This window comes from Bufo bufo, chromosome 2, assembly GCF_905171765.1.
Source record: "Bufo bufo chromosome 2, aBufBuf1.1, whole genome shotgun sequence".
NCBI classification, from domain to species: Eukaryota; Metazoa; Chordata; class Amphibia; order Anura; family Bufonidae; genus Bufo; species Bufo bufo.
The window spans coordinates 450,003,989-450,028,096 of NC_053390.1; the positions used below are offsets into that span (position 1 = coordinate 450,003,989).

At 50.3% G+C, this 24,108-nt stretch overlaps 1 long non-coding RNA gene across 1 annotated transcript; it reads right to left on the bottom strand.

Annotated features, from left to right (window-relative positions):
* Nucleotides 1-1,471: 1,471 nt before the first annotated feature.
* LOC120991608 lies at nucleotides 1,472-22,619 on the bottom strand. Its single transcript, XR_005776732.1, has 4 exons — nucleotides 22,609-22,619; nucleotides 6,884-7,029; nucleotides 2,713-2,718; nucleotides 1,472-1,483 (listed from the first exon to the last, which is right to left on the bottom strand). It is a non-coding gene; the product is annotated as an uncharacterized LOC120991608 (long non-coding RNA).
* Nucleotides 22,620-24,108: the final 1,489 nt, after the last annotated feature.

Sequence of the window (24,108 nt, forward strand, 5' to 3'; positions counted from 1 at the left end):
CTAAGTTTTATCCCTCTGTCCCACGGGATCAGTATATACGCTATTTAACTTTGGGATTAAGTAGGCCTGGTCGCCAAATCCGGCCTCTCTGGTTTTCTAACTCTAAATGAACCAGCAAATACTGGCGGTCTGACAAAGAAAGCTTCTCCTGAGTCCTGACCAATAGGACACAAATTATAATCTATAAACTGTGTGTGTGTGCGGTATATAGTGTGTGTCTGTGTGTGCGCGGTATATAGTGTGTGTGTGCAGTATATAGTGTGTGTGTGTGGGGTATATAGTGTGCGGCATGACAATGGATGTGCAATGTGCATGTGAAATATATTTCTATGCTTTCCATACAAATATGCTACTAACATAGTGGGTGTGATGTCACAGGAATACTTAGTGCAACAATCACTAATATCTAGTGAGACCTTATAAAATGTGAAGTTTTGTGCACTTATGAAAAATTAGAATCGCAGAAGGTCGCACTGGCGATTTTTTTTATAACACTCTTTATGCATATAAAGCGATTGTTCAGACATGCAGGTGAAATGTAATCAAATACACTACTTTAATGTAAGATTACTTACAGTCACCAGGAGTTCTTCCTCTTCGTCGCTGAACTTGGTTCAAACCATCGCATCCATGTAATTTCTAGTCGGTGCAAACCAGTTGCTGTAGGCCATGCCTTTCTAGCACATGCTCTTGCGATTAATACTTTGCCGAAATTTCGCAGATAAAAAAATAATGCTTGTAGACTGCAGATTCGCTTAATACTTCTGGTATGTCAGTGTCCATGTTGTGGGACTATGTGTGCACATCTAGTAAGTATTTTGTGGCTGCAAATATGACCTGGAGGTTTTTCAGGTTCGCCTGCCATTAAAATGAATGGGAGCCGTCGCAAACTTGCGGTTTGCGAACATTTGATCGCGTTCGCGAACCGTCCCAGCAGATGTTCGTTCATCACCACAGGGGTTTGTGGTCGGGGCTGCACCTGAACCGGGACCCTAACTAGTAGTTAGCTAAACGGTTTGATTTGTGCAGTAACCGCAATGTCGTAGGGATGACTGAAGGAGGCCATCCCCTGGTGTGACAATGAAATGGAGGGTGGGAAGGGTGGGTGTGTTGAGCAGACGTAGGATGTAGGGGAGGGGGAAATGAGCCTAAATAGCAGGGCAGAGCCCCTCCCACAAATACAGGCCAATAAATCTGCCTTAAAACTTGTGGTCGGGGCTACACCTGAATCGGGACCCTAACTAGTAGTTAGCTAAACGGTTTGATTTGTGCTGTAACCGCAACGTCGTAGGGATGATTGAAGGAGGCCAAAAAGAGACCATATGCAACCAGAAAACTTTATTTACAAATCGCACTTACAGTACAATGTTCTGAAAGGCGAGAGGCATCTCAATGTTAGGGTGAGGTATGTATCTGGAATAACAGGAGGAGTGCCACCGCCCTAATTTCCTGATGACGTGAGCAGGAATTCTGTTCTTGGATGCTGCGGATGCGGCGCCAATCCGAAAGGAGTGGCCAGAGACAGATGCCGGGTCTAAACCTAGGTTGGCCACCAGGGAGCGAATATGAGAAACAAACTGGGAGCTTGTGAGATGCGCTGCATTGAAAGGCAACAGTGGCCTGTGGTGTGTTGTACTGTCAATACTTTTTAACAATTGGTGTAGCACTTGAACAGGGTACCAGCGGTGGGTGGTTGGGCAGTACGTGATCTGGGTAGGAGGGCCCGACTTTGATGTTTTGGTGGATGTAAGCGAGAGAATGAAAATTATCTGTGTCAGCCTTCAGTTGCCCAACAGTCAGATACCTGCGGCTACTACGGGCTGAGGTAAACTCTCCTGGTCTCAGGAAGCCATTGTCACGAGGGTATCGAGAACCACGCCTGACTCAGTTATACCCGGGGTCAGGAAGTCGCAGCGGTTGGCTGCACGCTCTATTTAAGATAGGGCTGTTTTCCTTATGGTAGCTTTCTGGGTTTGCTTTGCAAACCCTTTTGGCTCACTCAGGGATCCGTAGCTCCTTCTCCTCAGCTGTTCCTTGTCCTGCACTCCCAAACCTCCTTATATTCCTCTCACACTTCTCTGGTTGCCAGAGATAGAACTTCCTGCCTGGACATCTATTCTGACCTTCTGGAGCTGTGTTGCTGCGTTCTCTGGTAGTTGGTCCAGAACGCTACCCTCCGGATCCCTGTTGGACCTTTGTGGTCTATTGTGATCGCCCACCTGGGTGTATGTGTTTGTCTGTTTTGTCTGTCCTCTCCCTGGTGTTTCCCTCTTAGTGATAGTGGTGCGGACTAGCGATCCCACCGGCCCGTTCACTATCTAGGGCTCATTTTAGGGAAAGCCAGGGTTTAGGCACGTGATCGCCGCACGGGTGAGGAACCCGTCTAGGGACGTCAGGGCAGTCAGGTGCCAGCCGCAAGGTGACTTAGGGTTCACCACCTTTCCCTCTCCCTTGGGCAGGGCTTTCCCTTTTATCCTCCCTGTGCGTGACGTCGGTCATTACAGCCATAGAAAGCCAGGTATATGGCTGCTTTTATCACTAGACTCTGTTGGGCGCCAAAAGGGCTATGGTCTAACATGTCAGATAACTGACTAAATATTTGCCCGGTGATGGCCTGGCGGCACGGACGTATGTTTGGATTGCATTTTTCAAGACCGCTGAGAGTAGCCTTGACTACATGAATGGAGAATAGTGAGGGAGCTTCTGGTTGACTGGAGGCTCGGAAGTGCTGTACACCGGCTAAGTAAGACTTAACTGTGGAGTATGACAGATTCAATTCAGAATGACAATAGCCGATGAAAGTCAGGATGTAGTTGGTACAATCGAGACTGCCTTGGGGAAACTTGTCTTGGAATTTAAGAAATGCCCTCCAACCTGTATGGTAAGCCCTGGCCGTGTTGGGTGACAGGGACTTAGCCAGTAGAGAACGAGCTGTAGCTAAGTGAGAGTTTACATCCAGACCAGTGACGGGAACGGAGGGACTGTGGCACCGTTGGCGTCTGCGTCAGGAAATACCTGTGAGAAAAGGACAAAATTAGCTCTAGACAGGGCATCAGCTGCGACATTCTTCTGCCCAGATATATGTGAGCATATGTATCGAAACTGGTGTTGTAATGAAAGAAGCACTAGACGTCTGAGGAATGATAACACCTGAGGGGATTTAGATGACCCGTTATTTAGGATATCCATTACCGCTGCATTATCGGAAACGAATAACAGTGTGACCGGTCCACTCGTGACCCCACACATGAGCGACTGCAACTAAGGGGTAAATCTCAAAGGAAGCTGAAGACTGAAGAAACCCCGGCAGAGTCTTAACCTCGTCGGGCCACAAGTTCGCTAGCCAATGTTTGGCAAAAATGGCTGCGAATCCAGAACTGGGAGCGGCATCGGAGAAGACTATAGGGGAACTGTTGGACACCACCGGGATGAGGAGAGAAATACCATTCCAATTACTAAGAAAATAGTCCCACATGGCTAAATTGGCTACTATTTGGTCGTCAAGGCATATGAGGCTGTCTTGGGAAGGAGCTGAAGGAAGGAGAGCTAGTAGTCGTGAAACAAATGGCCTACCTTGGGGCATGACTCGCATAGCAAAATTTAACATGCCTAAAAGAGACTAATTCTACTTTTTTAATGGTTCTGGTCTGCGTGAAATTGTGAAGCATGACCCTAATCCTGTCCAATTTGCTTTCCGGTAATTTTGCGACCAGGTTTATTGTGTCCAGAATGATACCTAGGAAAGTGATAACTGGGGATGGACCTTCAACCTTTTTTGGGGATACCGGGATATCAAGTTGGTGGAAACAGCTTAGCAGCGACTGTAGTGCTTTTGGATTGGACCCGGGGTGTTCCAGTAACAGAAAGTCATCCAAGTAATGGATAACAAAACTACAATGGAACTCGTTGACTAGTATCCAGTGGAGAGCCTGGGTCAGTTTGTCAAACAACAATGGACTGCTTTTCGATCCGAAGGTAAGTTTAGAGGCAAAGTAATAAAGATCTCTCCACTTTATGCCATGCCACAGTCACAGAGTTGGACTGATGGGGAGTAGCTTAAAGGCGTCAGATATATCAGCTTTTGACAGAATAGTGTTACGGCCTAACTGCAGTATAATGGCGATAGCCTGATCTATGGAGGAATATTTCATACTGACTTCTTCGGAGGGTATGAGAGAGTTGATACTGGGAATGGAGTGACCGTGTGGGGCTGATAAATCGATGATCAATCTTTCTTTTCCCCTCCCCTCCATGACGGCACCTTACTTGGAGATTATCCTCCTCCTCCAGCCAGGCAGGGACAGGAAGGTTCAAAAGGGCCCGCCTCCTCACTTATTTTCAGTGTCTTCCTGTCCCTGCCAGGCGGAAGATAGGACTACGTTCGTGCTCCGGTCGGGAGCTATCGCGGATGGCGGGTGCATTGCGCCAGCCACGGTCTTACCTTGGGCAAGTAAGGCCGTTCCATGGATGCCTGCCGCAGTCCTCTCCTTATTCAAAACTCGCGCGCGCCAGCGCGTAGTGGCAGGCCGCGGCAACCGGACACTCAAAGAAGTACTTCCGGTTTCTAGGCTGCCTGCTGCCCGAGATTCTCGGCTCCGGCGGGTGACGTCATCTGGGGGCCTAATTGTGGTAACCGGAGAGTTGCCGGCCCGGATGACGTCGGAGGTCCTGGGGAGACTCCTGGCCATACGTAGTTTTTAAAAACTGGCGCCCTGGTCAAGTCGGATGTCGGCCTTTGACCGGAGAGTTTGCAAGCTTCCTGCAGCCTCAGATATCCGCACTTATGGATCAGGAGGAAGTTATGGACCAACCTGTAGCTGTGAGTGACATCCAGGTTGTGAGTATGGAATGCTGCTTACACTGTTACTAAGTCTTTCTCATCTTTCCCCTTTTTTCTGTATGGAAGAGTGACAAAGATAGCTCTGTAAGGCCTAAAATATCGCCGAAATCTAAAATTCCTAGATGTCGCGTATGTTCGGCCAAACTCCCCGATAATTATGCTAAAAAAACTGTGTGGAAAATGCATTGATAGCATTGTTAGGGAAGAAGTCCCGTCCCTAAAACAGGAATTGCAGTGCCTGATTAAGCAAGAAATAAAAACCGCTTTCTCAGATTTTTCTGCAGCCGCTAGCGTTCAGTCAACATCAAAACAGGGGCCCAGGAAAAAATCCCCCATAAAAACCTCTTCATCCTCCTTTGATGTTTCTTCAGATAGCGATGAGGATAGTAATAATTCTGACTCCGATGGAGATTTTAAAAATTATCTATTTTCATCTGACGATATAAACGATCTATTGAAAGCGGTCAGGGATACCATGGAAATTAAGGAAGAAAAAGTACATAGGTCCGCCCAGGATAGAATGTTTTCAGTATTAGAAACTAAAAAGAAAAGGGTATTTCCGGTACACAAAAATCTGCAGTCTCTTATCCTGAGGGAGTGGAAAAATCCTGACAGGAAGGTTTTCCTACCCCGAACAATTAGGAAAAGGCTTCCTTTCGACGAAGAAGAATTGTCCCCATTCTTGAGTTGTCCTAAAATTGATGTTTTACTCTCCAAACTAGCTAAAGGTTCTTCTTTACCATTCGAAGATACAGGATCATTGCGTGATCCTATGGACAAAAAAAGTGGATGCTAACCTTAAAAGAACCTGGGATGCGGTCGCGGCTTTGTTTAAACCCAATATCGCGGCCACGTCCGTTGCTAGGTCCCTAAAAAGTTGGTTGGAACAACTAGATATACTCTTAAAATCCAATACCCCATACGAAAACTTTGCAGACTCCTTCCCTCTTTTATTAAAGGCCGTAGATTTTTTGTCAGACACAACAGCGGATTCTGTCAGGGTGGGCGCAAGAGCTACGGCTCTAGCCAATAACTCTAGAAGGGCACTTTGGCTAAAAGCTTGGTCCGGAGACACAGGTTCCAAAGCAAAACTATGTAACATCCCGTTTTATGGTAATCTTCTCTTTGGTCAGGACTTAGATAAAATTCTAGAGAAAGCTTATGATTCCAAAAAGAACTTCCCAGAGGATAAAAAGAAGAGGAAAGCTCCCTTTTTTCGTCCCCAAAAAAAGGTTAGTTTTCAAAATAAAAGGAGTAAAACGGAAAACTGGAGATCAGGAAGACAGAAAGGGAAGGGTTTTATGTTCTCTCCCCGTTCCGAGGAATCTTCCAAAAAATGACGCCAGAGCCCCAGTGGGGGGAAGACTGGGAAAATTTGTGGATTGCTGGGAAAAATACTCATGCATCCACTGGTTACTAAATACCCTCCACAAGGGATACAGTATTCCCTTTGTCAAGAGTCCCCCCTCTCTATTTGTTCAGACTCCAGTTCAGAGCTCGGAACATCTCCAGCTTTGCATGGAGCAAGAAATCGAACTGCTAGTTCAGATGAACGTCTTAGTTCCGGTACCAACGAATCAAGTCGGTCTGGGCTGTTATTCCAGGGTGTTCTTAGTAAAAAAAACAAACGGGAAAATGAGTCTCATCATAAATATGAAAGCCCTGAACAGGTCCATAAAGTACGAAAAATTCAGGATAGAATCTATAAGAACCACGGTCAAAGTTCTACAAGAAGGGGTGTTTCTAGCATCCATAGATTTAAAAGATGCGTATTTTCACGTACTCATTCATCCATGGTCACAACAGTTCTTGAGAATAGCGGTATGGGTCCAAGGGCATCTAAAACATTTCCAGTTTCAAGCTCTACCCTTTGGGATAACGACTGCCCCCAGGCTTTTTACAAAAATTATGCTAGAGGCAATAACCCCTCTGAGGAAGGAAAAAATAATGATAGTTCCATACCTGGACGACCTTTTAATAGTGGGGGACTCCCAGAAAGACCTAGAAAGAATGGAGGGCCACAGCAGCGTCTCGCCAGAAAACTTTTCTGGCGAGACGCTGCTGTGGCCCTCCATTCTTTCTACATGCCATTGGACCGCTTTGGATCTGCGTTCCCCTGCCCAGCTGTTGCGTATTCACCACTTTTGCTCTTCATAAGCCGTCTGTGTTGCTGCTCCTGAAACAATTTACTTTCTCCCAGAAAGACCTAGAGACCAATCTATCCAAAACGATAGACAGACTGGAGGAACTGGGTTGGATTTTAAATCGGGAGAAGTCCCACTTAGTTCCCACACAAAAAATAGTTTTTTTGGGAATTCTCATAGACTCGGTGAGCCAAAAATGCTTTTTACCAGCAGAAAAGATCACAAAGATCCAATCCCAAGTAAAACAATTCAGGCAACAAAGATCCCACACCATAAGACAAACGATGGCCCTGATAGGATCCTTTACAGCTTGTATCCCGGCAGTGAAGTGGGCGCAAATACATTCCCGTCCTCTTCAGACGTTCATGTTAAAAATATGGAACCGAAAACAAGATTCTCTAGACAGTCTAATAACAATTCCGGATCCCATTCGGTCCTCACTAAAATGGTGGGAATCAAATTTAAATTTACAGAGGGGAGTTCCATGGGTAGTGAGAGATCAGTTGATCCTCACCACGGATGCCAGCCTATGGGGCTGGGGAGCACATCTCCAAACAGTGTCAGCCCAAGGGGAGTGGTCACAATCCCAGAAGAGGTACTCATCAAACCACCGGGAACTTCTGGGGGTGTGGGAGGCTCTGAGTTACTTCTCAGAAGAGTTAAAGAGGTCCAACGTACAAATAAGATCCGACAACAAGACGGTGGTAGCATATATAAACCACCAGGGCGGAACAAAAAGCAAACTACAAGCCCTAGCCAACAAGATTTTCTTGTGGGCGGAGGAGAATCTCCTCTCCCTATCAGCGATTTTTCTAAAAGGGACGCAAAACATCCAAGCGGATTTCCTCAGCCGCAGGAAATTAGATCCGGGGGAGTGGAGTTTAAAAGAGGAAATTTTCCAGACCTTAACACAAAGGTGGGGTCTTCCCCAAATAGACCTCTTTGCAAACAAAATAAATGCAAAATTACCAACTTATTTTTCCCTAGATCCATGGGATCCGAGAAGTGCAGGAACAGATGCGCTAGCTCTTCCTTGGAATTTCCAACTGGCATACTGTTTCCCACCTCTGCCTCTGATTCCAAGGGTTCTCAGGAAAATAAAAGAAGAGAGGGCCGAGGTAATCCTAATTGCTCCCAACTGGCCGAGGAGATCCTGGTTTCCTCTCCTGGCAAAGATGTCCAAGGAGGATCCATGGATTCTACCCTGGTCGGAAGACCTCCTCTGTCAAGGGCCAGTTTTCAACCCAAAAACGCAAAGTCTGCACCTCTCTGCTTGGATCCTGAAAGGGCAGTCTTAAAATCTAAGGGTTTATCGGACAGAGTAATTAATACCATGCTAGCCAGCAATAAAATTTACAGCAAAATCTGGAATAGATATGTTTCCTGGTGTTCAGAAAATACTTCTAACTCCATGGGGAGTATTCTGTCTATTCTAGATTTTCTTCAAGAAGGTTTTAATAAAGGGTTAAAACCTAGCACTCTTAGAGTTCAAATTTCAGCTTTAAGTGCCTATTTAGATGAAAAAATAGCTCTTAATCCGTGGATTATTCGCTTCATGAAGGGAACAGTCAGACTCAGACCCCGGAGTAGACCTCTGGTCGCTCCGTGGGATTTAAACTCTGTCCTCTCCGGTCTCACTAAACCCCCCTTTGAGCCCTTAGAGTCAGCAAATATCCGATATCTGACCCTTAAAACAGTATTTCTAGTGGCCATTACCTCTGCACGTAGGGTTAATGAGATACAGGCCTTCTCGGTTAAAAAACCCTTCATGACGATCAGGGACGACAGAATAATTCTAAGTTTCGACAATTCCTTTCTACCTAAGGTCGTCTCGGAGTTCCATAGGATGGAGGAGGTGGTTCTTCCTTCATTCTGTGAAAATCCCAGATCTAAAAAAGAAGAGGTTTTTCACACTTTGGATGTCCGAAGGTGTGTTCTGAAGTATATATCAGAAACTAAAGACTGGAGAAAATCTAATAACTAGGGATGAGCGAACCCGAACTGTATAGTTCTTTTCGTAAAAGTCCGTGTTCGGGTTCGGTGTTCGGCGCTTTCTTGGCGCTTTTTGAAAGGCTGCAAAGCAGCCAATCAACAAGCGTCATACTACTTGCCCCAAGAGGCCATCACAGCCTTGCCTACTATTGGCATGGCTGTGATTGGCCAGTGCAGCATGTGACCCAGCCTCTATATAAGCTTGGGTCACGTAGCGCTGCAGGTCACTCTGCTGATTCAAGCATAGGGAGAGGTTGCAGCTGCGACGTTAGGGCGAGATTAGGCAGATTAACTCCTCCAAAAGACTTCATTCTGTGATCGATCTGCAGCTGTGGATAATTGAAGTGCTAATATTGACTTGCTCACTTTTTTGAGGCTGCCCAGAGCGTTTTTAGATCACTTTTTTTCTGGGGTGATCGGCGGCCATTTTGTGACTTGTGGTGCGCCAGCACAAGCTATCACCAAGTGTATTTAACCATCAATAGTGTGGTTATTTTGTGCTATATCCTACATCAGCTGCAAGCTGAGCCTGTGTCACCGAAGTGCATTTAACCATCAACAGTCTGGTTATTTTTTGGCCATATACTACATCAGCTGCAGGCTGAGCCTGTGTCACCCAAGTGCATTTAACCATCAACAGTGTGGTTATTTTTTGGCCGTATACTACATCAGGGGCAAGTTGAGCCTGTCACCCAGCGCCTAAAAAATAGACCTGACATTTCTATTCAACCAAATCTGTACTGTTTTAGCTGGTCAAGTTATTTGTAGTGACCGTAAAAGCACACTTTTTGTTCTGGGTTGAAAAACTATTCCCAAATTTGCCATTCTCAAAAAAACTAGTTTCTGGTATATGAGGCCTACTTGAAATCTATCCCAAAAAGGATATCTTACATTGAAGGTGCTGATAGTGTCATTCAGAAAAACCTAAGACACACGCTACCGTGCAGATAGAAGTCTGATTCTGTGATTAAACCTATACCTGTCACACAGCGCAAAAAAAACAGGCCTCACATCTCTATTCAACCAAATCTGAACTGTTTTAGCTGGTCAAGTTATTTGTAGTGACCGTAAAAGCACTTTTTATTTTCTGGATTGAAAAACTATTCCCAAATTTGCCATTCTCAAAATAACTAGTTTCTGGTATTTGAGGCCTACTTGAAATCTATCCCAAAAAGGATATCTTACATTGAAGGTACTGATAGTGTCATTCAGAAAAACCTAAGACACACGCTAGCGTGCAGATAGAAGTCTGATTCTGTGATTAAACCTATACCTGTCACACAGCGCAAAAAAAAACAGGCCTCACATTTCTATTCAACCAAATCTGTACTGTTTTAGCTGGTCAAGTTATTTGTAGTGACCGTAAAAGCACACTTTTTGTTCTGGGTTAAAAAACTATTCCCAAATTTGCCATTCTCAAAATTGAGGTGAACGGGAACAATGAGGAAAACATCTAATAAGAGACGCGGACGTGGACATGGTCGTGGTGTTAGTGGACCCTCTGGTGCTGGGAGAGGACGTGGCCGTTCTGCCACAGCCACACGTCCTAGTGTACCAACTACCTCAGGTCCCAGTAGCCGCCAGAATTTACAGGGATATTTGGTGGGGCCCAATGCCGTTCTAAGGATGGTAAGGCCTGAGCAGGTACAGGCATTAGTCAATTGGGTGGCCGACTCACATTATCTCCCACCCAGTCTTCTGCAGAAAGCGCACAGATGGCGCATGAAAACCAAGCCCATCAGTCTGTCACATCACCCCCATGCATATCAGGGAAACTGTCTGAGCCTCAAGTTATGCAGCAGTCTCTTATGCTGTTTGAAGACTCTGTTGCCAGGGTTTCCCAAGGGCATCCACCTAGCCCTTCACCAGGGGTGGAAGAGATAGAATGCACTAACGCACAACCACTTATGTTTCCTGATGATGAGGACATGGGAATACCACCTCAGCACGTCTCTGATGATGACGAAACACAGGTGCCAACTGCTGCGTCTTTCTGCAGTGTGCAGACTGAACAGGAGGTCAGGGGTCAAGACTGGGTGGAAGACGATGCAGGGGACGATGAGGTCCTAGACCCCACATGGAATGAAGGTCGTGCCACTGACTTTCACAGTTCGGAGGAAGAGGCAGTGGTGAGACCGAGCCAACAGCGTAGCAAAAGAGGGAGCAGTGGGCAAAATCAGAACACCCGCCGCCAAGAGACTCCGCCTGCTACTGACCGCCGCCATCTGGGACCGAGCACCCCAAAGGCAGCTTCAAGGAGTTCCCTGGCATGGCACTTCTTCAAACAATGTGCTGACGACAAGACCCGAGTGGTTTGCACGCTGTGCCATCAGAGCCTGAAGCGAGGCATTAACGTTCTGAACCTTAGCACAACCTGCATGACCAGGCACCTGCATGCAAAGCATGAACTGCAGTGGAGTAAACACCTTAAAAACAAGGAAGTCACTCAGGCTCCCCCTGCTGCCTCTTCTGCTGCTGCCGCCTCGGCCTCTTCTGCTGCTGCTGCCGCCGCCTCGGCCTCTTCCTCTGCCTCTGGAGGAACGTTGGCACCTGCCGCCCAGCAAACATGGGATGTACCACCAACACCACCACCTGCGTCACCAAGCATCTCAACCATGTCACACGGCAGCGTTCAGCTCTCCATCTCACAAACATTTGAGAGAAAGCGTAAATTCCCACCTAGCCACCCTCGATTCCTGGCCCTGAATGCCAGCATTTCTAAACTACTGGCCTATGAAATGCTGTCATTTAGGCTGGTGGACACACACAGCTTCAAACAGCTCAGGTCACTTGCTGTCCCACAGTATGTTGTTCCCAGCCGCCACTACTTCTCCAAGAGAGCCGTGCCTTCCCTGCACAAACAAGTGTCCGATAAAATCAAGTGTGCACTGCGCAACGCCATCTGTGGCAAGGTCCACCTAACCACAGATACGTGGACCAGTAAGCACGGCCAGGGACGCTATATCTCCCTAACTGCACACTGGGTAAATGTAGTGGCGGCTGGGCCCCAGGCGGAGAGCTGTTTGGCGCACGTCCTTCCGCCGCCAAGGATCGCAGGGCAACATTCTTTGCCTCCTGTCTCCTCCTCCTCCTACTCAGTTTCCTCCTCCTCTTCTTCCACCTGCTCATCCAGTCAGCCACACACCTTCACCACCAACTTCAGCACAGCACGGGGTAAACGTCAGCAGGCCATTCTGAAACTCATATGTTTGGGGGACAGGCCCCACACCGCACAGGAGTTGTGGCGGGGTATAGAACAACAGACCGACGAGTGGTTGCTGCCGGTGAGCCTCAAGCCCGGCCTGGTGTTGTGCGATAATGGGCGAAATCTCGTTGCAGCTCTGGGACTAGCCGGTTTGACGCACATCCCTTGCCTGGCGCATGTGCTGAATTTGGTGGTGCAGAAGTTCATTCGCAACTACCCCGACATGTCAGAGCTGCTGCATAAAGTGCGGGCCGTCTGTTCGCGCTTCCGGCGTTCACACCCTGCCGCTGCTCGCCTGTCTGCGCTACAGCATAACTTCGGCCTTCCCGCTCACCGCCTCATATGCGACGTACCCACCAGGTGGAACTCCACCTTGCATATGCTGGACAGACTGTGCGAGCAGCAGCAGGCCATGACGGGGTATTGGTTATTCCCCGCTCGCCCCTCATGAACAGTCACATACTAACCCTTGACTCACTTACCACAAGCCCTGACCTTCTAAACTGGCCCTGTCAGAAACCCCAATAAGACACGGACACCAAGTTGGATTATATCGGCCACAGCAGCCGTTTATTGTAAACATATACATAAATAATTAACCTTTTATTTTCCACAAAACATCCCCATAAGATATAACCAACTTAATTCACCTGAGTAACACGGGGGAGGTCCTGGAAGCCCCAAACCTCAGAATTTTCCCAGTATCCTTTTTGAGCCGACTTGCCCCCAGCCGTTAAGCACCAGCTCGGGGGCACCACTGACGGCTCGCCCAAATTCCGCCACAACCGACCACCAGCCATAGGAGTCCAGCCCCAACCGTGGAGCCCTCCCATCCTCGTCACCTGAATCTCTCCAACTTCAAGGACCTCCCACCGCCACAGCCGCCGTGACAAAATAATTAATATTTTATTTTACTCATTCATTTAAACAATCCCCCCACTCTGTCCCCTTCCCATCCCCCGCCATCCGGCCCAAGCTCTGGAACCTGAGCCAAAAGGGGTGGGTGGGTGGGAGCTCGGTTCTCTCCACAAAATGGCCTCCTTCTTCCCAGGCCCTCACCTTTTTAACCCCTCGCTCCGCCGCCCCCCTAACTCAAACTGACCAATCCCTCCCCAGGGGCTCCCTCAAACCAGCCCCCCGTCATGGTCGCCTCCCCCCAAGGCTGCGCCCCCAGTCCGGCTCTGTCTTGACGGGGTATTGGTTATTCCCCGCTCGCCCCTCATGAACAGTCACATACTAACCCTTGACTCACTTACCACAAGCCCTGACCTTCTAAACTGGCCCTGTCAGAAACCCCAATAAGACACGGACACCAAGTTGGATTATATCGGCCACAGCAGCCGTTTATTGTAAACATATACATAAATAATTAACCTTTTATTTTCCACAAAACATCCCCATAAGATATAACCAACTTAATTCACCTGAGTAACACGGGGGAGGTCCTGGAAGCCCCAAACCTCGGAATTTTCCCAGTATCCTTTTTGAGCCGACTTGCCCCCAGCCGTTAAGCACCAGCTCGGGGGCACCACTGACGGCTCGCCCAAATTCCGCCACAACCGACCACCAGCCATAGGAGTCCAGCCCCAACCGTGGAGCCCTCCCATCCTCGTCACCTGAATCTCTCCAACTTCAAGGACCTCCCACCGCCACGAACGCACATGCTTGACACCTTAAGCCTGTGCGTCCCTCCACATCCGCAAAGCTGTCTCAATGCCCTCCTGTATTGCCAGACACCACATGTCAATACCCACTGCGTTCAAGTGAACGCCGTCAGACCGCCAAAAAGCTCCGACCCCTTTTTCCAGTTCAGTATGCCGTACTACCACTGCACCATTCCTTGCCATAAACCGCCCTATGGCCCGGTTAGCTTTTATCCTAGCCTTATTTATCCCCTCCACCGACCTCGCCCCCCTCCACACTTTGCGGGGAACAATGTCCGACCAAACGGAAATAAGACCCGGGAACAGCGCCCACAACCGGAGTAGATCGAATTTAACGTCCTTCACCAATTCCCGCAACGGCCGCGCCCCCAAATCGTTGCCCCCCACGTGCAACACCAACACATCCGGCATCCTATCCAACCTAACAAACTTGTGGACCTCAGGTAACACGCCCCCCCACACCATTCCCCTACGCCCCAACCATCTTACCACCGCTACCGACCGGTCAATCCCCAACTGTTGTCCATCCGGCCGAACCGCTGCCCGGATGGCTCCCGAGAAAATATAGGAGTGACCCATTATCCAGATAAGCGCTGGGTCCGAACCTGCAACGAAATAACAAAACAAAAGCATACCGTGCGTGATGAGACAGCATACAATACAATATCACAACCGATCTAGACGAATATATGATCTAAAGCGAATCGATTCCCACCTTCCTATCCGCATGATCACGTCCTGTCCCACCCCGCGTCTGGCCGCTTCCGTCGCTGCCCCGATTCTAAAAGAATGGCTAGAGTAACCCCCAAGCGCTAGGCCCAACTGCCCTAGACACCGCTTAAAGACCGCCGTGAACTGGAAACGGGAAAGGAAAGACCCGTCCGCATGCACTAAGAGAGGGAAATTCGCCCTCCCCACCGCAACCCCGTACTCCCTCAAGCAACATACCGGACACATTGCGCAACCCGGGACCGCGAACAAAACAACCTTCCGCCCTCTCCCTTCCACATCAGTTTTTGACCGCCTAATACGAAACTCCACCCTGTCCTGAAAAAGGTCTACATCGTCCCTAAACAAACCGCCCTGTCTCTTAACCGACGGAGAAACCAACTCGCCCAAACGCAAGGCCCCAAAAAATGCCAGCGAAAAAGCCAACCGGAACAAACGTAACTCCCACGACGAGGCACAAACGTCGACTAGTTGATCCCCCAACCTCAACAGCAAAGCAAAAGACACCGGCCTACAGTCATCCTGCCCCGACTGAGAACGCCGCCAACCCTTTAAAGCCCTCACCACCAGAAAAGACTTGGTGACGTCCGGCAGGTTCCTAAGACGAAAACCGAAAGCCAAACCTGAAACACAACTATTAATCCTAGAGACAGACCACCCCTCCTCTCTACAATGCCCTATGAACAATAGCAATGGAATCTCAAAGTCCTCTGACACAACAGCCAACCTGGTCTTCCAATCCTCCCAGCATTGCCATGCCCTATCATATGTCTCCCACGTACCGGGTGCAAGTGAAGCCCGTATGAGACCCGCTACGGTGTCTCCAGAAGTTCCCACAGGCAACTCGGGCAGTCCAGCCCTCGCTCCTCTGCCCCCGGAGCCAGCTGGCGGAAACGTTCCCACTGTGAACGAGAGAGAGCATCAGCAATACAGTTATCAACCCCTGGTACATGCACTGCTACCACCCAAGCATTAAGTGACAAGCACTCCAGCACCAGCCTCTGCAATAGACGCACGACCAACGGTGAAGAAGCCGACAACCCGTTAATCGCTTGCACCACCCCCAAGTTGTCACAATAGAAACGAACCTTCTTGTTCCTAAACTCCTCCCCCCATAACATTACTGCCACCACAATGGGGAACAATTCCAGCAGCGCTAAATTCTTGACCCAGCCTCTCTCCACCCAGGTATCAGGCCAACCCCCCGCACACCACTGCCCCCCGCAATAGACCCCGAAACCGCCTCCTCCCGCCGCGTCAGAGAAAAGGTCAAAATCAAAGGAGTCTACCGCCTCACCCATAAACAGACCTCTGCCATTATAACACTCCAGAAACGATGCCCAAACTTGCAAATCCGCCCTAAGCTCTTTCCCCAGTCTAATAAAATGGTGCGGCGCTGCCACCCCTGCCGTTGCTGCCGCCAAACGCCTACTAAATACCCTACCCATGGGGATAATCCTACAGGCGAAATTCAGCTTCCCCAGGAGTGACTGTAGGCTCCGCAATTTGATTTTTTGCAGTCGCCTCGCCCTATCAACCTCCATTTTCAAATCCTCAACCTTGTCCAAGGGCAGCCTACATTCCATCCTCACTGAGTCAATCACTATGCCCAGGAAGCTCAATTCCGTGGTCGGCCCCACCGTTTTCCCTGCCGCCAAGGGAACCCCGAAGGAATCAAACAACGCCTCCATCGTGTGCAACAGTAAAGAGCACACCCTGGATCCCGGGGGGCCAATACATAAGAAATCGTCCAGATAGTGAATAAGTGATTCACATCCGGAGGAATCCACTACCGCCCATTCTAGAAAAGAGCTGAACTTCTCAAAATACGCGCAGGACAACGAACACCCCATTGGCAAACAACGATCAACAAAAAACTTACCCTCCCAAAAACATCCCAACAAATGCAGGCTCTCTGGGTGCACCGGCAACAACCTAAATGCTGACTCAATATCTGTTTTCGCCATCAATGCACCCCTCCCAAACTTCCTAACCCACTTCACTGCCGCATCAAACGAGGTATAGACTACCGAGCACAGCGTCGGGTCAATGCCATCGTTGACCGACGATCCCTTAGGAAAGGATAGATGTTGAATCAGGCGAAACGTATTCGCCTCCTTCTTTGGGACCACCCCCAGAGGCGACACACGCAAGTTCTGCAAAGGTGGTTCCAAAAACGGGCCCGCCATCCTTCCCAGTCTAACTTCCTTCTCTAACTTAGTAGTCACCACCTCAGGGTGCTCCCTCGCCGACTGCAAATTCTTCTTAAGCAACACGGGCCCCGATGGAACAAATGGAATTTTAAACCCCCCTGAAAAACCTTCCCGCAACAATTGCGCAGCCCCCCTATCTGGATATCTAGCGAGAAACCGGTCCATCTCTTCCAGACGCACCGGCGTCTCCCCCTTTTCCAGAACTCTCGCCCCCCTTCTGTCTTGCCCCTCTAAAGCAGCGCGTGGCTCCGTGAGACCCGCCACAGGTGGAACATTCGTGCTTAAATTTGCACTTGGCTCCAAATTTACACCCCCCTTCATTGAATAAAAAACACAACCCCTTCGCAGATGCTGCCGCGAAACCGGATTGTCCCCCCGCCCCTGACTCGCTCCAAAAGGGCTGACCTGACCGAACCGGCGCCGTCACTTTGAGCCACAAAGCGATATCCTTGTGGTCCCATTTTATGCTAGGGCGTACCGCCTTCCGCTGCCTAAACTGTTCGTCGTAACGCAGCCAGGCCATACCCCCATACACCCGGTAATCTTCCCCAATAGCATCCAGGTAACAAAAAAGCGCGGAGCAGCACTCCGGCGCCTTCTCCCCTATCACACTGGCCAATATCGCGAACGCCTGCAACCAGTTAGGGAACGTCCGCGGTATCAGTCGGTGCCTACGCTTCTCCTCGTCCTCCCTCTTACCCTCATCCTTTCGCGCCCTATCCAAATTGAACCTTTCCAAAGGGAGTAAGGAAAATATATCCACATACTCCCCTTTCCAAATGCGCTCCCTAACCTCCTGCTTCAAATGTGCCCCCAACGGGCCCTCGAAACAAACATAAACTTCGCCCTTAGCCCTATCGTCCAACCGCATTACATCCTCCTGATCAGACCCACCTACCTGCGTCTGGACAGACGCCGAAGTACCACATGAAACCACCGTAGGTGTACTGGAAGCTGGCGGCCCCCCGGCGGCCGCCCCCACGCCCCACGCCGGCAACGGCCCTGACGCCACCGACCCGCCGACCCCACCCCCCAGGCCCCCCAACGGTAACACGGGATTCCCTGCCGCCCCCAAATTTGCTAACAACCCCACTAAACCCCCCAAGAGCTGGCCCAGCCCCTTACTCAAATCCGACTGAGACCCCCCAACCCCCCCCAGACACTAACTGACATAAAGGTCCCCAAGGTGCCTCACCTGGCTGCCTGGGTGCTGTGACCCCATCAGCCGAAGGTCCTGACTCCCGACGCTCGGTCCTCTGAGACGGTCCTGGCACAGCGAGCTCCCACGGATGTCCCCTGGCCGGGCTGGGGCCAGGGACGTGATCTTCCGGATCCTCCCTGGAACCGACTTGCGCGACGACACCATCCTCTTCAACTTGCCTGGCCGACGAGGGCCTGCTGCCAAGGTCCGCAGCAGCCCCGTGCCCTCTGGAACACTGCTCTGGCTGAGGGGCCTCATCCACATCAGGATCCTGGAGAGAGCCCGCCGTTCCTGGTCCCGACCACAAGGTGGCGCTGCTGCGCTGCTGATGAGGCCTGCTGAGGCCTGACCGAGGGCTCCGCCTACTAGCTGGATTCCTTCCACGCCTGGGCGCCCGGGAAGGAGCTGCAGCCGACGCCTGCAGGCGTGAAGGGTCCTGAAAAGCAGGGCTCCGTCTGCGGCGCTGAGCCCTAGGGGAGGCCATATCTGGGCTGAGGCGCGCCGGCGGCCGGGCCCGCCGCGGCCGGGATGCCCGTGGCTGAGGCGAAGCGGGAGCCTCAGCCGCCCCTCTGAGCAGCTGCTGGACCTGTTCCTGGAGCCAGCCTGGTCCCCGAGCAGCTGCCGCCGACCTGAGATCCGCCAGGAGTGAATCGATGTCCATGACGAATGTAAGTGAGCGCAATGAGTCGTTGTGTGCAGCTCGGTTCTCTCCACAAAATGGCCTCCTTCTTCCCAGGCCCTCACCTTTTTAACCCCTCGCTCCGCCGCCCCCCTAACTCAAACTGACCAATCCCTCCCCAGGGGCTCCCTCAAACCAGCCCCCCGTCATGGTCGCCTCCCCCCAAGGCTGCGCCCCCAGTCCGGCTCTGTCTTAGTGGAGTTTCAGCTGCAGCACGCACGGGTCAGTCGCACTGTGGATCAGACACACTTCACCACCAATGACTGGGCCTCCATGCGAGACCTGTGTGCCCTGTTGCGCTGTTTCGAGTACTCCACCAACATGGCCAGTGGCGATGACGCCGTTATCAGCGTTACAATACCACTTCTATGTCTCCTTGAGAAAACACTTAGGGCGATGATGGAAGAGGAGGTGGCCCAGGAGGAAGAGGGGTCATTTTTAGCACTTTCAGGCCAGTCTCTTCAAAGTGACTCAGAGGGAGGTTTTTTGCAACACCAGAGGCCAGGTACAAATGTGGCCAGACAGGGCCCACTACTGGAGGACGAGGAGGACGAGGATGAGGAGGAGGTGGAGGAGGATGAGGATGAAGCATGTTCACAGCGGGGTGGCACCCAAAGCAGCTCGGGCCCATCACTGGTGCGTGGCTGGGGGGAAACACAGGACGATGACGATACGCCTCCCACAGAGGACAGCTTGTCCTTACCTCTGGGCAGCCTGGCACACATGAGCGACTACATGCTGCAGTGCCTGCGCAACGACAGCAGAGTTGCCCACATTTTAACGTGTGCGGACTACTGGGTTGCCACCCTGCTGGATCCCCGGTACAAAAACAATGTGCCCACCTTACTTCCTACACTGGAGCGTGATAGGAAGATGCGCGAGTACAAGCGCACGTTGGTAGACGCGCTACTGAGAGCATTCCCAAATGTCACAGGGGAACCAGTGGAAGCCCAAGGCGAAGGCAGAGGAGGAGCAAGAGGTCGCCAACGCAGCTGTGTCACGGCCAGCTCCTCTGAGGGCAGGGTTAGCATGGCAGAGATGTGGAAAAGTTTTGTCAACACGCCACAGCTAAGTGCACCACCACCTGATACGGAACGTGTTAGCAGGAGGCAACATTTCACTAACATGGTGGAACAGTACCTGTGCACACCCCTCCACGTACTGACTGATGGTTCGGCCCCATTCAAATTCTGGGTCTCCAAATTGTCCACGTGGCCAGAGCTAGCCTTTTATGCCTTGGAGGTCCTGGCCTGCCCGGCGGCCAGCGTTTTGTCTGAACATGTATTCAGCACGACAGGGGGCGTCATTACAGACAAACGCAGCCGCCTGTCTACAGCCAATGTGGACAAGCTGACGTTCATAAAAATGAACCAGGCATGGATCCCACAGGACCTGTCCATCCCTTGTGCAGATTAGATATTAACTACCTCCCCTTAACAATATATTATTCTACTCCAGGGCACTTCCTCATTCAATACTATTTTTTATTTCATTTTACCATTATATTGCGGGGCAACCCAAAGTTGAATGAACCTCTCCTCTGTCTGGGTGCCGGGGCCTAAATGTGTGACAGTGGCCTGTTCCAGTGGTGGGTGACGTGAAGCCTGATTCTCTGCTATGACATGAAGACTTATTCTGTGCTGACATGAAGCCAGATTCTCTGTTACGCGACCTCTCTCCTCTGCCTGGGTGCCTGGGCCTAAATATGTGACAGTGGCCTGTTCCAGTGGTGGGTGACGTGAAGCCTGATTCTCTGCTATGACATGAAGACTGATTCTGCGCTGACATAAGGCCAGATTCTCTGTTACAGGACCTCTCTCCTCTGTCTGGGTGCCGGGGCCTAAATGTGTGACAGTGGCCTGTTCCAGTGGTGGGTGACGTGAAGCCTGATTCTTTGCTATGACATGAAGACTGATTCTGCGGTGACATAAGACCATATTCTCTGTTACGGGACCTCTCTCTTCTGCCTGGGTGCCTGGGCCTAAATGTGTGACAGTGGCCTGTTCCAGTGGTGGGTGACGTGAAGCCTGATTCTCTGCTATGACATGAAGACAGATTCTGCGCTGACATAAGGCCAGATTCTCTGTTACGGGACCACTCTCCTCTGTCTGTGTGCCTGGGCCTAAATGCGGCACGCCAGACCTGCAGGGTATTGCGATTGTGAGGTCACGGTTAATGGCAAGCGAGGGTCACTCACAGTTTTATCAGGAAACCCTGGGCAAGCATACTGCAGTGAAGGAGAGGCTGGCACAAAAGTCCTCTGGGGCACACTCTGTGTTTAGGGACCAGGCCTGGTGGTGGTTGAGGTGCCCTGGGTGTTGCAGGTGTTTTATGTGCCTGGGGCAAGGTCCCTTTGATGTACGTGACGCCAGTGCCAATTTAGACGGTGGCACACCGTGTAGTGTCAGGTTGAATAAATTGAGGATTCAGTGGGTAAACCAAAACGTTCCTTTACTTGGTTGATACAGTCCCAACTTTATACAGGTAGTTACAATTGACAAAATGATTGAAATGCAGTCCCTCAGACAATCCTTCACCAACAGGTAGATTTCAGATGACAGCAGGAAATAAACAGGCAAGATACTTGGAGGAACCTAGTGACGACTGCTTTACAGTGAAACACTGCTCTATCCCCTTCAGCTATTCTAGCTGGCTGGATGCCAAGGCCCGGATGCCTAAATACTGGCTTTTATCCTTGGTAAATCGGTTATTTTTCTAATATCGGCACTTGCTGCATTCTATATAACCTCTGTCCATCAAGGTACTTATCTGACCCGGTATTGTCCTGACTTGACTGGAGGGTAACCGCTGATCTCTCCCAGGAGGTGCACCTGCAACTGGGGCATCTTCAGAGCTAACTAAGGCTCTCTTGATTCACAGGTAGGCTAGGATCCCTCTACTAGCCCCCTGGTAACAGCTAACAGCCTGGGCTGTCCAGCTGCATGTCAGGAGAAGGTTCTGACTTGAGCCTTCTGGCTTGTCTCAGCAGACTCCTGACCCTGGATGCAACAACAACCCTCTCCCTGTCTGGGCCTGAACCTTTATACTAGGGGTTCCCTAGCTCCCTCTAGTGTCTAGGATGACCAATTACAGGGGGAAGGCCTGTTAATGTGTATACAGGGAAACATGGCATAAATACAATACATTGCAAATTACATAAAATGCACAGTTAGAGATACCATCCCTGTCCTGAGTGAGGGGAAGTCACGCACACCCCAATTGACCCTCGTGTAGTGCCCACGCTTAGTCCGTGAGGCCACTACATACCCCCACGCTTTAACGTTGCCCGACCTCGGCGCAACAAGGAGGGGCCCTGCCCAGCTGGATACTGCACCTGAAAAAGAAACCGAGAAGCAAAGCAGGAAAACACATCTACATTTGCGGAAGTACATGACATGCATGATTCAGGCAGTTCCAACTGGCTTAGGAACAAGTTCGGTGAAAAGGGGCGTCGCTCTCTTCTCTCAGGATCGTATGAGGGAACAGGGGCGCTGACCTGGCACAGCGTAGCATTACTACCAGGATAGTCCATATGTGCAAACAGGCAGAAAAACAATTTAAAAGTTCTTGGAGGCTCAAAGAACAAATATGAGTCCGTACCCAGGTTCCTTTCTTATGAATCACAGAGGCTCTCGTGCAGTGGAGTCCATCTCTGGGCACATTTCTTTTAAAAGAGTAAAAATCTCAGAGGCTCAGGTACTTTTGAGTCTATCACTGGGCACGGTTCCTTAGAATGCTGTAATACCCCTAATCAACCTGAAAAGGGGGTTAAGGGTTAAAGGTGCAACAAAGGAACAGGCACAACTTGGTGTGGAATAGTAGAAACAGGCAGGAGGTCCTGGAAACACGATGGCTTTGTTGACATATTCATTTCAGTGGGTGACCACTACCACTGAGCCGTGGGTAACTGGCAGCAGCAACAAAGGACCAAAACAAAGGACTCCTGTCCTGGAAGGGTTAAATTCTCGGAAGTAATCCTTAGACAAAACAAATCAAAGGCCTAGCAGGCTGATTCACAAGGGCCTATCATAATCACCCGGCTCTGCTGGCAAATAAGGTCTGTAGTAGTCCTCTACAGGTGGATGTGCCCACATTACAGTGTTAGGGGGCAGCTGCAACGTGAAGGGACCCCTAATAGGTATTGGCCCCATAGGCCTAAGGGTAAGGACAGTTGTGGACCGAACCGGTCCAGGCATAATTATAGTAGGCTGTGCTGGATTAGATACTGCCGCCGCAAGCGGTCCGGTGGACTGTGGAATCGCTGACTCTGCGCAGCAAGTCACAGGGTTAGAGGGCCGTCTTAGGGGCACCGACGGAGTGGAGGTAGTAGAAGGTGGCCTATGGGTGGTGACAGGCACCCTTACCTCGTCCTCCTTAGGCGGCGTCTGGATCCTGGCGGTGGCAATCTTGCGCAGCTCCCGCAACTTCTCTTCCAGACGGACGATCTGGTCACCTATGCTTTCAGTCTCCGAATTTTTTTTATTTTTTATGTTGCATTGCATTCTGTTGGTCTAAAGTGGGAGGGGGGGGGGGATTCCGGTTTCAGCATGCTAATGTGGTGGGACAGATGGCACGAGGGGTCGATACTGTGGAATATGTTGGTGAATTGTTATGGCTTCGGTGACTAGGGTGCTCAGTTGGAATGTGCGGGGAATGGCGGAACCTACTAAACGAAATGCTATATTCATCTGTGTATTCATCTATATTCATGCTGTATTTATCGAAATTTCAGTCAGTCATTTGTTGCCTACAGGAAACACATAGGCCTCTTTCACACGGGCGTTGCGGGAAAATGTGCGGGTGCGTTGCGGGAACACCCGCGATTTTTCCGCGCGAGTGCAAAACATTGTAATGCGTTTTGCACTCGCGTGAGAAAAATCGCGCATGTTTGGTACCCAAACCCGCTCTGCTTTTGCACCCTTCTCCCTCTTCTGCTGTGTTGGGGGCTCTGTGCGACCACCGCCTCTTCCTCCGAACTACACAGGTCACTCCCATAAACTTGATTCTATGTGGGGTCGAGGACCTCATCGTCCTCCACATCATCTTCCACCCAGTCTTCACACCTGCTCTCCTTGTCGGTCTGCACACTTTCGAAAGCCACAGCAGTTGGCACCTGTTTTGTCATCATCCGAGACGTGCTGCGGTGGTCCTCCCATGTACTTATCTTGAAACATTAGTGGTTGGGCATCAGTGCACTCAATCTCTTTCACTTCTGGGGCAAGGCTATATGGATGGCCCTGGCAAACCCTGCTAGCGGAGTCATCAAAAAGCAGAAGAGACTGCTGCATGACTTGGGGCTCAGACTGCTTGGCTGATTTGCAAGGGGGTGAGGTGAAAGACAGATGGACATCGGCTGCAGGTGCTAACTCTGATCTTTCACAAGGAGACTGGGTGGGAGACAATGTGAAGGAACTGAAGGTACTGTCAGCAACCCAATCTAC